This window comes from Mauremys mutica, chromosome 2, assembly GCF_020497125.1.
Source record: "Mauremys mutica isolate MM-2020 ecotype Southern chromosome 2, ASM2049712v1, whole genome shotgun sequence".
In the NCBI taxonomy this organism is placed as follows: Eukaryota; Metazoa; Chordata; order Testudines; family Geoemydidae; genus Mauremys; species Mauremys mutica.
Genome location: NC_059073.1, coordinates 216,678,168 through 216,695,304, shown reverse-complemented (window position 1 = coordinate 216,695,304; position 17,137 = coordinate 216,678,168). Strand labels below are relative to the sequence as shown.

At 41.8% G+C, this 17,137-nt stretch overlaps 1 pseudogene; it reads left to right on the top strand.

Moving 5' to 3' along the window:
- The window catches only part of LOC123363617, a 123,172-nt pseudogene that overhangs the window by 47,602 nt on the left and 58,433 nt on the right, over window positions 1-17,137 (top strand).

Below are 17,137 nucleotides of genomic sequence, written 5' to 3'. Positions count from 1 at the left end.
AGCAATTCGGCGGCGGGGGGCCCCTGCGCGCCGAAGACCCCAGGCCCCCTGAATCCCCTCTGGGTGGGCCCTGGTTTGTTAAGCCATTTGTAGTGACCTTCCCCAGGTACTGGGGTAAGTCAGATTTTTCCCACTGTTCCATGGGCCTTCCCAAGATAGCCTCGTATGGAAGAAAATCCTGTGCCCTTTGCATTCATCGGGACCATTATTCTCATTTAAGACAAAGGGCAGTAACTGTGAGCCAGTTTTTTCCTTTTCCCATTTTCCACTCCTCTTTCTTAGCTAACTTTTAATGGTGGTTCACGCGTTCCACCTGCCCCGCAGCCTGTGGGTGATAAGCAATATGGAACAATTGTGTGATTCCAGTGAGGGCTGATAGCTCCCCTAACAGATCTGACTGGAAAGCAGCGCCTTGGTCTGAGTCAATCACCTTTGGGACCCCACCAGCAAGTGAATACCTCATTTACCAATATTCCAGCAGTTACCCGGGAAGTTTGATACTTTGTGGGGAAAGCTTCCACCCACATGCTGAAAGCATCCACTACCCACCAACATGAACCATTTTTTTCCTGTGATCTGGTGGTAGGGGTCCTGTGTAGTCAATTTGTATTCTTTCCCAAGGTCCCCTTGGGGCTTGTCTCATAAATTCTCCCCTTAGCACCTTTGTGAGGTGGGTTGTGCCTGGCACAGTCCAAAACAACGTTCCAGATGTGATTTTAAATCACCTCCCATTCCTGACCACCAGCACAACTTTTTTAAAGTTCCCAGTGCCTCCTCAAACCTCGGGTGTCCCCCTGCCAAGCTCCCATGCACTCTTGCCGTCCGGCTTCCCTGAGGGCACAGCATTACTGGTCCCTCAGCTGTTAAGACACACACAATTCCCTTCCATTAGTTCCACCTTTGGCACTTGCCTGTCCCCAAGTTTTATGATGCCTGCCAGTCCTGGGTCAGATTCTTGCAACTCCTGAATTCGTCCTCCCTGATCTGTATCCACCCCACTTCTTGTTATCACTGCTACAGGCACACTCTCTTCTGGCTCCCAGGGCCATGGGGGTGCCTCTGTTGCAGCCCGCTTGGCCTCTGCATCGGCCAGATTATTCCCTTTGCTTAGGGGTCCTGTTTTCTTGTGTGCCTTTACCTTTACCACATTGATCCGTGTAAAACGGTGATTGAGCTCCTCCAGTCGCTTCCACCAGTTAGCATGCTTGATTGTGGAGCCATCTGTTGCCCTGAAATGATTATCCGCCCACCATCTCAGCATTAATGTGGCCCCACGAAATACATAATCTGAATCTACCACCACCCAACATTCTGGCTTAAATTTTGGGGATCCACTTAATTTAAAAGCTGTTAGCAAGGCTGCCAGTTCTGCCTCCTGAGCTGACCTTGCTTCTAGTGAGAAACCAATGGTGCTGACTATCTCATTTCCTCTGATTCCCACAACAGCTAAGCCTGCAGTTTTCCATCCCCCCTGATACCTACAACTTCCATCCAAAAAACCATACGAGTGTCCCCTCCTTTACCTGATTGGGGTTAGCCACCCGAAACACCTGATGTTGGGTTTTACCTGAGCTGGCTTTACATTGGTGTGGGGTGCCAGCCAGATATAATCCAGCTACCCAGACTATGGATTCCTTTAACACTTCTGTTTTAATATTTTCTGCCTGTAGAGCCAGCAACCATTTGGCAATCCGCTGCCCATTCACTTGTCCCTGTAAGATAGTATGCATATTTAACAGCCGCAGGGGGTCTTGATGAGATGGGACTATTACTTTCTACATTCCTGTGAGGTATTTGAATTTCCCTATCCCCCAGTAGGTGCACAACAGCACCTTTTCACACCATCCATACTTCAGTTCCACAGCACTCAAAAGTCGAGAGGCAAAGGCCACAGGTCGGTCCTTTGCTCCATACTCCTGTGTTAACGCACAACCAATGGTAGTGTCAGATACCAAAGGGTAAAGATAAGAGTTTCTCCACATCCGGGAGGCCAGCACTGGAGCACTGGCCAGGTTTTCCTTTAGTACTCTCGCTGCCTCAGTACACTCTTCTGACCACTCCCAAGTTGAGGCTTGGGTTAGGTCAAATAGAGGCTGGGCTATTTCTGCATAATTGGCCACAAAATCCCTGCAAAATCCAGTTAGACCCAGAAAACTTTGCAAGCTTTTAACATCAGTAGGCAGTGGCAGGGACTGGATCAGCTGCAGCCTTCCCTTATCGATTTCCCTTCCCCATCTGGAACACTTCCACTCCTAAGTAGGTCACTCTTGTCTGTCCCATCTGAGCCCTTTTCCCATTGACCTTCAACCCTGCTCTTGCCAAAGCTTGCAGGACCTGCTCTGTTAGTTCCCTGTCTTCCTCCTCTGTCTTTGACATTAGCAACAGGTCGTCTACATCCTGTATGCACCTTGCTGAATCCACCCCCTCCAGAGCCTGTTCTCATGTATCTGTGAAAAATTGCAGGGAGTCCCGATATCCCTGGGGAAGGACTGTCCAGCAGAATTGTCTGCCCTCCCATGTGAATGCAGTTTTATACTGACACAAGGTAGCTAGTGGCAGAGACCAAAACCCATTTGCTATGTCCAAAACAGTGAAAATTCGGGTCCAATACAGGCTAGCATTTCAGGGTCCACTGCCACTACTGAGGCTGGTGAATTGGCCAGAGCATTTAGTGCCCTGTAATCCACAGTGAGGCGCCAGGTACCGTTTGGCTTTCTCACTGGCCACACAGCAGCATTACAAGGGGATGCAACTGCTCTAATCAGTCCTCTCTGTTCCAATTCCCCAGTAGTTGCCCCCACCTCTGCCAATGCCTCTCGAGGAATCAAATATTGTTTCTGTGGGGGAGGGTCCCCTCCCTCTAGCAGTACCTCCATGCTGCCCATACCACAATCCAGGTTATCCGTAGCCCACACAGAAATGTGTTCCCACCCAGCCAGGTCACAGTGCTTTAATGGTCATAGTGGCTATCCCCATAGGAATGGTATAGCCCTGAGCATCCTGCATCTGCCCCAGTAAACACACCCAATTGGCTAAATCCAGTACAAGTCCCGGCTAGTGTAAATCTCCTGCCCCCAACAGATTAAGCATATCATTACAACCCCACATAATCTCCCTTTCCCCCCAGATTCCTTTGATCTGTTCCCACCTCAGGGTTAACTGTGTCTCCCCTCCCGTTGCCCCTACAATTGTCACAGTTCCTTCTGAGGGCCTCAAATTTTGAAACAAAACGTCATTCTGAACAGGTAAAGCAGCACTTTTCATTTTGAAAATATCAGCATGAAACTGACATTTTCAAAATCCTTTCCTCGATATTTTTTTGAGTCGGTAAATTTGTCGAACCCAACCCTGTTCTGCAAATGGTTTCGGTTTTGACTAATCAACATTTTTTTTGACAAAACAGATTAATTGAAAAATTCCTGACCAGCTCTATCTATGGGTCACTTAAAAAAACAAATCATTTATGGTCATTATTCTAATTATTAAAGCAGATCAGGTAAACAACAGTTTTAACATATTTCTTTTTTAAGGCCTTGATGCACTTTTAATGGTTGGCCTGGAAAATATGCAGTTGAATGAACTTCAGGAAATAGAGTTTGGCAGAGGATTTGGATACAAGCAACCTCTGAGTCACTGGATTTCCAGACCTTCCATACATTTTACGGAAAGAACTTGTAAGTCGCTTTGTGATATGAACAAAGACAAAACCCACCACATGTTTGACAATCTGATAGATAAGCTAGTATATCACGAATTGTGTTGCAGGAACATGGTTGCCGAAAGAAAATGCTGCAATGTTCTTGCTAAGTGTGTTGGTGAACATGGTTTTCGTGGTGTAACTGGACCTCCTGGGAGGAAGGTAAGTGTATAAAAGTGTCTACTGGTTAGTTATTTTGTCTTGTCAGTCATTTTTTAAAGTAGTTCAGTGCTACACATATAAAATACCCGCAAATCTTGCCAGTACAACAGGAAACAAAAACGTGATCATTTCTCTAGTGTAAATTTTATCCTAGTATAAGTTTTTCTTATAAAAATATAGACCAGTAAAACACACAGGAAAACAGGTGGCCTTGGTGACTTTTGACACTAATGGCCATTGGACACACTCCTTGGGCCAATTCAGTAATCGGAAATAACCCTATCCCTTCCTCACCTGACCATGAGCTTTATTAGTAATGCTAATAAATTGCCTTTGGTAGCTTACTACTGCTGTATTAGCAATTTGAACGCTAGCCGCCTTCCCACCAACCACCAACATCACCCATCTCTTGTGCTTTCTCGTTCTTCTTTCTCATCTCACCTCTGCATCCACGTGCAAGAGTTGCCACACCTGGCATCGTGCAGTCCTTCCAAAACTTCCTGTTTAAAAAAATCCTGTTACTCATGTTGCTTTCTCGGATGTTTTCCTGAAATCCATCAGTTCAGGTTATGGGGGGCTCTACTGGTTGAAGTTTTCCCACTTGGAATGGTGCTATAACATGGAGCATGCCAGCCACCCCACACATATGCTGGTTTATAAAACAAACTGTAGCCATTTTTCTTGTATAATAATTAATAGTAATATTTTGAGTTGCTATAGTGCCATTTATCTGAGAGATTTGTTATTAATTAATCAAATAAATTTAAGCTTTGCTTTGTAACACCCCTGGATTGTTGTTCTAACCATTTTACATATGAGTAAACTGAGGCCCAGAGATTAAGTTCCAGATATTTCAGCTCTGGTCTCCTTTCTTTTTCTGGTCACAGAGCATGGAAGGATATGGCCCACTCCATTCTATCAGCTTCTTTAATAAAACGCAGAGTGAAAAATATGTCTCACTTAGAAGAGAGACAAAAAATTGATTATAATATACTATTGCTGAATGAATATGGGTTGGAGAGGAGGGAGGGGAAGTATTTGCAAACATTGATTCAAACAAGGGCCATGAATTCTCGTTGACATTCACAACGCTTTTCTTTCATTCTAGGCTAACATTCATAGCATCATTTTTTTAGTTACAAGTATATTCTCAGAAACCAAAGACTTTTGTGCAGATCTGTACACTGGTCAGTCTGTTTGATCTGGATTTGTTTTCCTTTTGCTGATTATAAAAATTTGTCATCCACTCAGGAAGGTGAAACTTTATCATGTGATTAGAGTGAATTGTCTGACATCACAAATAATGAATAGTTCAAGCAAATAATTTGTAACTAACCCATATGTTGGAATATGCTCCTGTATAATGGTCAAACAATTTCCAGTAGCAGACAAAATTAGCCTGTTCGTGGATAATTTGCCATCCAAAGAGGCTTAATTAACTATTTCCTATAAATAACTCATCATCTTGACAGTGTATACTTTGTAGGAAGGAAAGGAAGGACAGATGTAAACCCCACTCTTTTATGGCAAACACCCAGGGTTTTCTGAAAGACAGTTTCTCGGGTTATTTTTAATAGTCACAGAAAATTTAAAACACCCCCTTCAGATATTTGTTCACCGTTACCATATCCTCTCTTAGTCCTCACTTAGGCAAGAGGTATGTATGCAGTTCTTATTTTTCCTCATAAATCAATCCTGTCAGCGCCTTGCTTATTTTTGCTGCTCTTCTATGAACCCCTCTATTTTGTCAATATCTTTCTAGCAATATGGTGCCTAGATGATAAAAGCAATATGCAAGATGCAGTTTCAGGAGGCCCGTGTAGACATTCCTTGTCCTGTGACATGAAGTCTTTGCAACTGCAGCCGACAATCATTCAAGCAAACTTTGGTGCCATATTATATTGAGAATTCATGACTAATTGCCTGTCCACTGCCATTCATAGTTCTTTTTCAGCATTTTGGTTTTCCAGGCTTCTCCTGCACACTGAATGTTTGCATTTTGGGTTATTTTTCCCAAGAGAAGATGAGTTTTTCATCATTCCAAATCAAATATAAATTTAGTCTTTGCATATATCTTTAATATCTCTAGGTCTCTTTGTAATATATTATTTCTCTGTTCTCAATAGTATTTAACTCCTTACAATATAGTACCCTCTGTGAACTTTGTTAGCATGTCTATTATTTCCTATTCCAGATGATTAATGAAGATATTGAATAAAATCAAACCTACCAATGATCTCTCTGGTGACAGCCAGAGAGCACACCAAAGGCTTATCCTGAAACTGTATACTGCACACTGTTCTAATTATTATTTCTCAAGTTTATACGACTTTTAGTAGTGGCTGTAGAAATGTCCAAGATGCAGCTTTTTTCTCCCCTTTATAATCGACTCTGGTTTGAAAGGTATGTTTTCTAGTTGCACATGCAGAGTTCTGCAGCCACCCTCCCGTAATCAAATGTAAAGGAGCACTGTATTGAGGAAAAGTAAATCTGAGACAGTTTTATCTTATTCATTTGTTTCTTCCAGGGAGGTGTAGGCGTCAGGGGATCTCCTGGCCATCCTGGTGAGGAAGGTGGAATTGTAAGTAAACATTTTGCCTTCCTTCATTTTAAGGGGGATGTGGGGAACCCCCCACAGACCTTGGAAAATGTACCACCACTGCTTGTACACAGAAAGGGGATAGCCTACGACTTCTACTGCACATAGTTTTTGGTGAATGTAGCACCAAATGAGTTGCCAATATCACAGGGTGGTTGTTGATGAACTTGGAGTAGAACTCAGATCTCCTGATTTACAGTCATGTGCCTCTCACACAAGCCTCAGCATAAGTCAGCATATCATGAGAAAAGCCAATCGTAAGTATAAAGCAGCATAAGATTATTATTTTTGGTGCATTTACCAATGGCTTTGCAATGAGTTATTTATTACTGCTGTAGACTTCAGCATAACACACACAAAAGGCTAGAAATGTTCTTTCCCCCCTTTTTAAAATCATAAATTCTGTCGAGACATCACCCAGAGAAGGCCAACAAAAATTAATTTCTTTACCAGTATAAACACAGAACTAGTTTTACAGTGTTGCAGCCATGTCACTTGGACGTCTCTCCTAAAAGACTTAATTGATGGCAAGAAGCCTGCACACCAAAAACCCATTCTGAGATAGCTATATACAAGCATGCATTCCCCAGGGGAATAATTTCTGCTCTCAGCGTGTGCTTGGCTAGCTTGACCTTGCTGCTGGAGATGCTGTCTGAGGCTGGCCAGAAGACAGCCTGGGTGGAGCCGGCAGTGGGAGAGAACGCCTCCGAACTGGGATTGTGGAGAAGACACTCTCTGTTGCTGTGCCCTCCAACCCCACAGGCCAGACTCACCTTAAGCAGCAGATGGATGGAAGAAATCAACTTTCCCAAATTTCAGGTCACCTCCATCCCTGCCCAGAACGGGGAGAGAAAAAGGAGATGCATCGATTCCTCATTGCCTCATGGGTGCTATAACCTAAAAGCAACTCCCATGCCCCCACTTTCCCCTATCAGCTGCTAAGCCCTCCAGTTTTCAATATAAAAAGCTGCAGCACATTGAGAATTTGAGGAAGCCAAAACAATCAAATGTAATAAAATAACTAACACAAGGTATACTGTGCTGATTATACTGGATTGGACTGAGGTGGGTGGTGCATTGAGGAGGGGGGAATTTGAAGGGTCAGTACCACCTAACTACAGGCTCCCTGCTTTATTATTCCATGATACCCAGCTCATGATTTAGGTCTAACGTGTCCAATAGGACACGGGGCTATGCGTAAGGGCCGGAATACATGCATTATTGCCCTTGCACTTTTGTATAGTGTTGTGCCAGTACATCACTATTTTATACCTGGAACCAGATTCTGATCTCATTTGCACTAGTGTAAATCTGGAGTAATTACACTGGTAAAGAAGAGGGCCCAGGGACTGCATAAGAGGTACAAGGCTCCTTGTGCCCTCCTCCTCCCTTGTATTTCTTTGCAAAGGTCTTTCACAATCAGATCCAAAATGATCTCTCTCTCTCTCTCTCACCCTGAATTTGATTTTTATTAATACAATATTCTAAAGAGTCTTCATGAAAGATTTTGCTCCTGTCTTTGGGGCTGCTCCTGGATGCTCCTAAAGTTGTCTCCAGTTTTTTCAAAGATTACAGATGTGATCTCTGAGACGAGATTGCTGCTAAAGATTCTTCTACCTTGTATTTAGCTGTGACACTCTGAGTGTCTTTCCCAGACCTGAAGAAGAGCTCTGCGTAAGCTTAAAAACTTGTCTGTTTCACCAACAGAAGTTGGTCTAATACAAGGTATTATCTCACTCACCTAGTCTCTCTAATATCCTGGGCCCAACACGGCTACAACAATACTGCAATCAAAATATCTGTGTCTTTTCAGTCTACATGTCATCCCTAAGAGACCCGGAGAATAGTCCTTCCAGGACTAGATGTCCATATGAGAGGAAAGGGGTATTCAGTTCAGGACAAGTTTTAAAAAGAGTCAGTCTTCCAATATCAAGATTTCAGAGTCAGGAAGTTTTTTCTCTGTGGTGGTGGGGGACAAAACATAACATGACTTAGAACAGTGATACAGCCCAAACTTCGCAGGGACTGACTCAAAGCCCTTTGACGTCAATATGAGGATTCCCATTGACTTCAGTGGGCCCTAGTCAGGTCCCTAGAGCAGTGGATGGTGATAGTTAAAGAACCCTGGCTTGCTTTAATTGTAGCTTTTTAAATAACCAGTGACCAATTTTTAATGCATGAATTTTAACGCTCTGCCTTGCTTTGTAGGGGGAGAGAGGTCAAATGGGCTTCAATGGAACTCAAGGAGAAGGAGGATGCCCAGGTGTTAGAGGTCCTAAGGCAAGTGTTAGAAGCATTCTTTGTCCGCCCCCTTTTATTTTTACTTTCCATATACCTATTTTGCACCTAGAAGAGTTCCCTTCTGTGCATTCTTTAAGGACTTGTGGATGGCTATGTCCTGTTTTCAGAATACCAGAGTGACCCTCTAGCTTCTGGGTGTTCTGGGCTTGTATCTAGTCTTAGTGGTGCTGGCCAGGACAAGAGCATTGCAATGGTGGCTGGAGAGTCTACTGATTCAGCAGCTCTCCAATGAATCTCCCACCCACAGAGCTGCTACAGAGCCCTAGTGAGGAGTTAGTCAAACAAACCTGATTGCTAGGACAGGAACATAAATGTCAGTCTTCCCTGGGGCACCAAGGAGCTTTCATGGTGTAGATTCTGAAACTCGATCCCTCATTGGCATCTGCCTGTGATTGATTCAGCAAGCTGCTTCTTGCTCCTACACCAGCTCTAGAAAACACTGCAGCTGCTTTTTGGTATAGTTTAAATTTTAACACAACTTATTTTTAATTTCAGGGAGCAAGAGGCTATCGAGGAAACCGGGTATGTGTTCTTTCTATAATTTCTTCCAGTAAAACGGCTTTTGGTTATACACAGTCCCGTCATCTTTACTTTATGTTGTAGGATGGAAGTATGAAAGCTAGCTAAAGACCAAAGGTAAAGGGTATCAAAAATTGAGTTTAAAAATATTGTGTGGATTTGCAATATAATGTATGCTGGGTTGGGAACTGCTCCTAGACTATTAAGAGACGATGGATGTGTGATTCATTTGAACTGAATGACTGCAGAAATTTGACCTAAATTGCTCACAATGGAAAAAGTCAGCACTAGTTACCAATGTGACACTATTCCAAGGGCCAAATTATGGCTATTGGGGGCACAAGAGAGGGTTGCCAGAACTTCCCCTAGCTCTAGTTAGCTGGTTCTAGGAGGTAATGCAAAGGTGCCAGGAGTGGGTAAGTCTGTTTCCTGAATTCCTTTACCTTTCTCTTTTTCTAAAGATCTAAAACCCATGACAGTAAAAGAAGGGTCAATTCAGCCCCGATGATTGATTTAAAAACCATTGCTGACTTTGGCCCCAATAGATTGAAATCGAAGGTGGGATTTTCAGAAGAGCCTAGTGGAGTTAGGTATCCAAATCACATTGAAATCCAATGATAGTAGAGTGCCTAATTGCCTTAGGAAAATGTCAGCCTTAATGTGTGCTCCATAGACAAAGTGCAGTCTAAAAACTAGTGCAGTCCTTGAATCAAAGCCCACCCTGTTGATATACAAAGACTCCTTCACCTTTTTTGGCTACCATTACAAAACTTCATTTGGAGAGCATATATCTTTCATTGCTAACATTGTCTTCTGGGATGTGCATCTCCAACTCAGCCATAACACATGCTTCAGTCACTCTGCTCATTGTGTCCACTTAAGTTATTTAAAAATGAAACTCTCCACTTCAAAGAAAGGATTCAATACTGGTAACTCAGTAAGGTCAAGAGAATCAGAACTTTGGTCTCATGCAAGCCATTTAGAGACAGTTATTCAGAAACAGCTGTACTTAGTATATGATACTGTAAACTTGGACTCAGATCTGTTAACACGGGAAAGAAAATTTAAAAAAAATGCAAAAACAAAAGTGGTGATCTCTTAGGATGTGGCTGTGGAATATTTATACAGTAAACACTGATTTGTGAACTAATAGATTTGGAACAGTCTACTTTTTTCTCCTTCACTAACTAGTGCAATTTGCCTCATAAACATGTCATATATAGTGTTAATTACTGCCAAGGCCAAGCTAACAACCATTTACAGAGATATTAAAGCTATTAGATTATGAGTCCCATTGACTTCAGTGGTCTTTAGAAGAGGCCTTTAAAGTCACTTTCAAGGTATTTGTGTATTACCTATTTCAGTTCTCAAGGTAACAAAACAATGTATGGTCCTTTTCCATCTCTTTCTTTATTCCAGATGAGCATCAGAGTAAATTCCTTCTTTTTGTAAATGGTAAACAGAAGGAAAAGATGAGCACTCCAAGTACCATTTAGTTTTCAATTAAAAGAAAACTTCTTGGGTAATTCTAAAACATTTCAGGAGTTCCCTCGCTGAAATTTAATGTCTTGTAGCTGTAAATCTTCAGGACATTTACATTCAGAAGTCACATTCTTCAGCTGAACAGCAAATTCACATTACAAGCTTCTGAGATTTGGGTTGCTATTTTATAAGATATTGTCTTCCACAAATGGCTGATATTTTTTCTGATTTTTTTAGTGATATGATCTCAGCTGCAAAACAAAAAGGTGACTGTAGATGGTGTAATGTATTAGTCCTACCAGTTCTGATTGGTCCTGGTTGAAGATTTTCAGTTATGAAGGACTGAATGGACTACTTTCAGATCCTATTAACCCCTTTTCTACATCAACCAGAAAAATCATTTGCTTCCCACTGGAGCTGACTAGGTCATCCTCTCAGAGCTCTTAGCTACCCTAGAAAAGGAGTAATCAAAAGCAAGTGTCTCAACACTAATTACACACCCATCAGATTGGCTGTAAGAATGTTTGGATAAATGACATCTTTAACACAACATGGAAGCATTCACAGTTTTGAGTGAAGCTGTTTTAGAGTCAAAGTATCAAAATCCACCCTGATGCCAATAAGCACAATTCTTTTAAAACAATCCATTAAAATAATGGTTCTGTGCCTTTATTTGTCCCAAAGTCTACAAAACTCTTACATAGTTATTTGTACTTCCAGCAAAGAGATGTTTTTCTAAGAGAGATGCTCTAGGAATTATTTTGGGACGTTTCCTAGTCTGTGTTATACAGGAGGTCAGCCTAGGTTCTTTCTGGTCTTTGAATCCATAAATCTATGAATTTATGTTAAGTAGAACAACCACAATATAAAGTGCCCTAAAAAGAACACAATACGCTGTAAATAAGGTAAAACAATTGAGCACCAAAAATACAAGGGAACCTAAATGCTAGATCAAATGCAAACTGATTATATCCTGGAAGGTGAGAGATTTTAAGGATGCTGCAGGTGGTAAAGGAGATGTGAAAAAATGACTGATGGCAAAGTAAAGAGAGTTCTTATTCTTGAAGAAGTTCATATTTTTAATAACTATTATTCTTACTTTTGAAAGTATTCAAGAGCATGTTAGGTGCTTTACTGTACATATAGAAAGACAGGTTCCTTGCCCCAAAATGCTCATTAGTGTGCTAATGTGGATTTTTATTTATACCAACAGGGCGAAGATGGTGAAAATGGAATTGATGGGATTGATGGAGCAGAGGTAACCTTTATTCACATGTACTGAATTAAATTAATGAGGTTCACCTGAAAGAAAGAACATTGTTTGTTTGTATTTTTATTTTTCTAGGGAAAACAAGGATCTCCTGGATCTTCTGGAGAAAAAGGCAGTGCAGGAAGACGGGTAAAGTATATTTAGCCCTGACGGAAGCTTCTGTCACCTTTCTGACTTTACTGCCAAATCTGCAACCTCTGTGACCTCTTGACAGCTGCACATTCTCTAATTATTTGATATAAACTGGGTAGATATATTTTAAGTGTAAAAGCCAGATTCTCAGCTGGTGTAAATCAGCGTAGCTCCATTGACTTAATAGAGTCATGCAAATTTATGGCAGTGAGGATCTGGCCCTAAAGACCTAACGATGACATTAATACTGTAGCTCTCTACCTGTATTCTAATTGTATGTGCTTTCTTCATGACTTAAGGGTAGAAAAGGACCTAGAGGTGAATTGGGTGAGCGTGGAGAGCCTGGTATAAGAGGAGACCATGTAAGTAAAGTCTGTGGTATCTCTTAACTTTTGACAGACTGAAAAGACTTTCAGTGAAGTGAATAGCAATAGAGCTTTTAATCTTCATCTTTGAATCCAGATTTGTCATGTAATGTCCAGATTTTGTGATGAAGTTGCCTCAAATGTCAATTTTTTTGTAATGTTTGAGGGCATCCTAATAATCCTGGACCATGCACTACCCTGCCAAGGAAATCTGGAATAGAACTGGTCAGGAATTTTTATGATTAAATGGCTTTTGGTTGGAAAATGCCAGTTTGATAAAACTGAAACATTTTGTGGAAATGTATCAGTTTCTCTGGCCTAGGCTGGAATTTCTGGTCAGAGAGAGAAATCCCCATGCCAGAATATCCAACAGACCTGTGGTTAGGGAACTCAGTTGGGATGTGGAAGATGCAGGTTTAGTTCCTTGCTATGATTCAGACAGAGCGGGGACTTTTGGCTATTCCAGAGAGGGGGGTCTCTCTCTTTCTCTCTCTCTGATGGGATTTTTGCTGGATGGGACAACTATTTCCTGCCTGTCTCTGAAAGAGAATTTTGAGAGTTCCCCTCTCATTAATGGCTGGAGGTTTGGCACCTGAAATCTATGGATGTCCCAAGACACAAACCCATCTTAATAATACCAGAGAAGGGCAGCAGCATAGGCCTCACTGCTTATCCATGGTAACACAGCCCCTTCTGGAACATTCTGGCATGTTTCAGAGTAGTTCCATTCTATGCATCCGAAGAAGTGAGCTGTAGCTCATGAAAGCTCATGCTAAAATAAATTTGTTAGTCTTTAAGGTGCCACAAGTACTCCTGTTCTTATTCTGGCATGCAATCCCTACTGCTGGCTGAACTGAAACCCCATCCTCTGAAAAGATTTGCAGCCATCTGGAGAAGTTACTGCTGATTCCACCAGAAGAAACTCGGGGGCTGATGTCTGGTTGGAAATGGACAACGATGGAGAGACCAGCTGCTTTTTGACTCCACCTCTCCTTGTTATGAACTGCAGAGCCCTAATCTTATGGTGGGGCTTCAGCAGTGTCTGAGGGCCAGGAGTTAGAATGCAGTGGAGGCTCTGTTCTCTCCACACCATAGATTAAGGATCTTTTCAAGTGCATTTTGCAGCCCTTTTCTCCAAATAGCAAAGGGTATTATCGTGGCTCCTGTCAGTTTCTAATGCTCAGTTAACACTGTCAGGTGTCCTAGTAACAATCAGGTGTCCTGGCCCCATTGAAGCAAATGAGAATTTAGCCATTGTTATGACTTCTGTGGGTCAGGATTTTATTCCCTGAGTCCAACTGTATTGTATTCAAAGAGGACAATATCCATGCATAATTCAATTCATTTCAGGACAAAATCTTGCTGAAGATCACTGATTATGTTCTTACCAGCATATGTAAACCCCTGCTTTTGCATGGGTGTGGCTGTTGGGCCAGTTAATCCACCATCTGAGCAGTCTCCCTTATGCAACCAATGAAACCGTTGCATCGCAATTAGCTGTAGGGTAATGGTAGGATTGGTTGAATTACCTCTTATATTACAATGGTCTGGGACTCTTGGCATGTCATAGACACTGAGCTACTGTAGCTGTACCCTGCACAGGTGTTGTCTGTAAAGGCAAAATGGCTGAGAACTTACAAATTGTGTGGTAACAGACTGAGTCCCAGTGATGAATGAACCTGGTGATATTCTTAACAAAAAAGAGCTCTCAGCCATGCATGTAGCTGTTTCCATCACTTCCCACTGACTCAATAGACATTTTAGGCTTCAGAATGACACACAGAGTGACAATCCTGGAATCTTATTATATAGGCCCTGGGTAATTATACCTAAACATACAGATCAGCCATTTAATTACAAACTTGAATTCATTGCCCATCCAGATACTTTCTTTTCATCTCTTTGGGCAAAGAGCTCTTAGTTTTTGATTGTGGAACTGCATCTGCAGAGGCCTCTTTCCACCATCATCTTATGAATTAATCTTTTTTTTATTATTATCATGATTTCTCTGATCCTATTTCCACATCCTGCCTTTGCAGCTACACTAACAAAGAAGAAATTATCCAAAATGGTTAACGTCGTCTTGACTTTTTCAGGGGGATCCTGGAATTAACAGTAATGTCTCTGGTCCAGAGGGTGAAAAAGGAAAGCCAGGGCAGCAGGTAAACACAGCTTTGCACTGTTAAGGGGTAACAGAGCTATATGGGGAGGAGAACTGTGTGTTTCTTAGAAGGTTGAGTTCTATCAGTTGTTAGGGGTGAGCTGCTATTTAATTTTATATTTTGCTTTATAACCGACGTCTGCAGCACATAGGGCTTTGGAGAGGTGTGCCCCTTTTTTATTATTGTATCAATCCATAGAAATGCCACGCTGGGTCTACAGCTGGTAATATTTTTGTGCCTGCTGATGGATGTTGAATGCAGTTTGACCAGAAGGGAAGATGATTTGTAATTTGTTACCTGGATTTAGCATGAATATATTTCTACAGAAGACTTCTCAGAGTGGATTGAGACCACCAACTTCATTTCTCATAGGCCTCTAATCAGTGAAATACCATGGATTTCTCGTACTACATTGCTTAGAAAAAAAAATAAATCAAGCATTCTGAATACCAAAAACATCCTTGTCAGCTTGCTAAAAATTATTTATTCCTTAAGAGTAAACTGAACTCCTTTCTGACCTGTATCTTCAGATTTGGATACATGCTTACAAAATATCTTCTGAATCCTTTCCGGTTAAATTAGATTTGCTGTAAACACATAGGGGCAGGAACTTGAAACTTAGTATTTGTGTGTACGGTGGCCCTGATCCTGATAGGCAATGATGCAGTACAAATAAAATAACCAAAGGAGCTCTGCCCATATCCCCTCATTTCTTTATTTCCAAGCTGTAAGGAAGAGTTTATCTACGTTCTACTCAAATACCAAAGTAAGAGTACAGTGGGTATAGGCATATCCATATGAAATCTGGTCACATCTCAAAAACTCCTTTGTCTACTGGAAGCTGATTCACTGTGTAAAACATATATCTAGGACCTAATCCAAATACCATTAACGTCAATGGAAACCCCCCCCTGTTGACTTCAGTGGGCTTTGGATCAGGCCCCAGACCTTAAGAAGTTGCCCTTTTTGCATAATTGCTTTTCAGAGAAAACTTGGACTTTAATGAATTTCTGGCAACAAAAGTCACTGCTTTCTGATTAAACTTTCCTCAGAATCCCCACCATCTGCTTTCTTTGGAAGAGAGAGACAGAATAAAGATCCCACAAAAGCCTTTATCTAATCTCAGATGGTTATGGTTGAAGGGTTGGAACCCAAAAGCAGACCAGTTCTTTCTGCTAGATACTTTTAATTAAACACATTTTTCACAGAACTAGGTCTAACACATGCTGTGGTTCAAGTGATCACAATGCAATTAGAAGAAAACATTTTCCAGGAAAAATAACAAAGAAGGGCTATAAAAAGGAACACATGTACTTGATATCTTTTTTTAAAAAGGCTGACTTTTCGTTTTGCAGGGAGAACCGGGAACAGATGGAGTGCCAGGAGAGTCGGGCGCAGAGGGCACTGATGTAAGAGCAGTTATCCTTATGGAATGGAAGTAGCTGATCCATAGTTGAGGATGCAATGATGTTCCCATTTATAAGCCCAATTTTGCTCCCCACTTTTTTTATCCCAACAAAAAATCTACACCAAAGGAATATTGGCCTCAAGTTTGGAAGGGTCGGTCTGTGATGGAGGTAACAGTTTTCTACCAAATTTTAAATATATCATACAAGGAATTCCTGATTTATGACCACCCTGGAGCCTTGTGCTCGGTGGGGACCTTGGACCCTCCATGAGCCTTAGAAACTTTGGAAAGTCACCAAAGACAAGCCTAATCCCTCCATGCCAACCCATGAGCCTTAGTAAGCTTCTTACTCCCCCACAAGCCTATATAAGATCACTGGGAGCTGACAAGCCTATTTTGACTCATTGGAGTCGGAGGAGCCTATTAAGGCTGAGGGGACATTTGCTGAACCTCCTTCGTCTCCCAGGAAATGAAGGTAATGGGCCTGCTAATGCTGAGGAATGGGCTGCTTACTGGTCCCTCCTATTCTGGGCTTGGGTTAGCTCCCAAAAGGCCTCCATGATGATTAACAGTGTCACTATGATCATGAAGGAAGCTAGGGAGAGCAGAGTACTTAGGGGAGTAACACAGTTCCCACTGCCTAACATGCATGGAACCAGGACTCTCCTTCTGCTGACCTTAGCAGTGGGGATGGGGAATGGGAAAGTCATCCTGGAGAAGGCAGTTTAGATACCTTCCTTCTGAATTTCCTACCTTTCTAATGACTGTATTTTGATAAATGTAATACTCTTGTAAAGTTTCTACCCTTAATTTACTGATACGAACACTCAACCTCAATTGCACTTTAACCAAAGTTTTTTGTCTGTGAATAGCCATTTCCTCCCCATTAATGTACCAGTTTGGCTCCAGGGCCATTATTTTTCATTTACTGGTCATAATTCTGGATAAACTGAACTTGTCTTTCACTCTTAGGGTGCAGAAGGTCGGAAAGGCCCCCAGGGTTTAACGGTCAGTGATCATTACTGGTATATGCTGTGTGT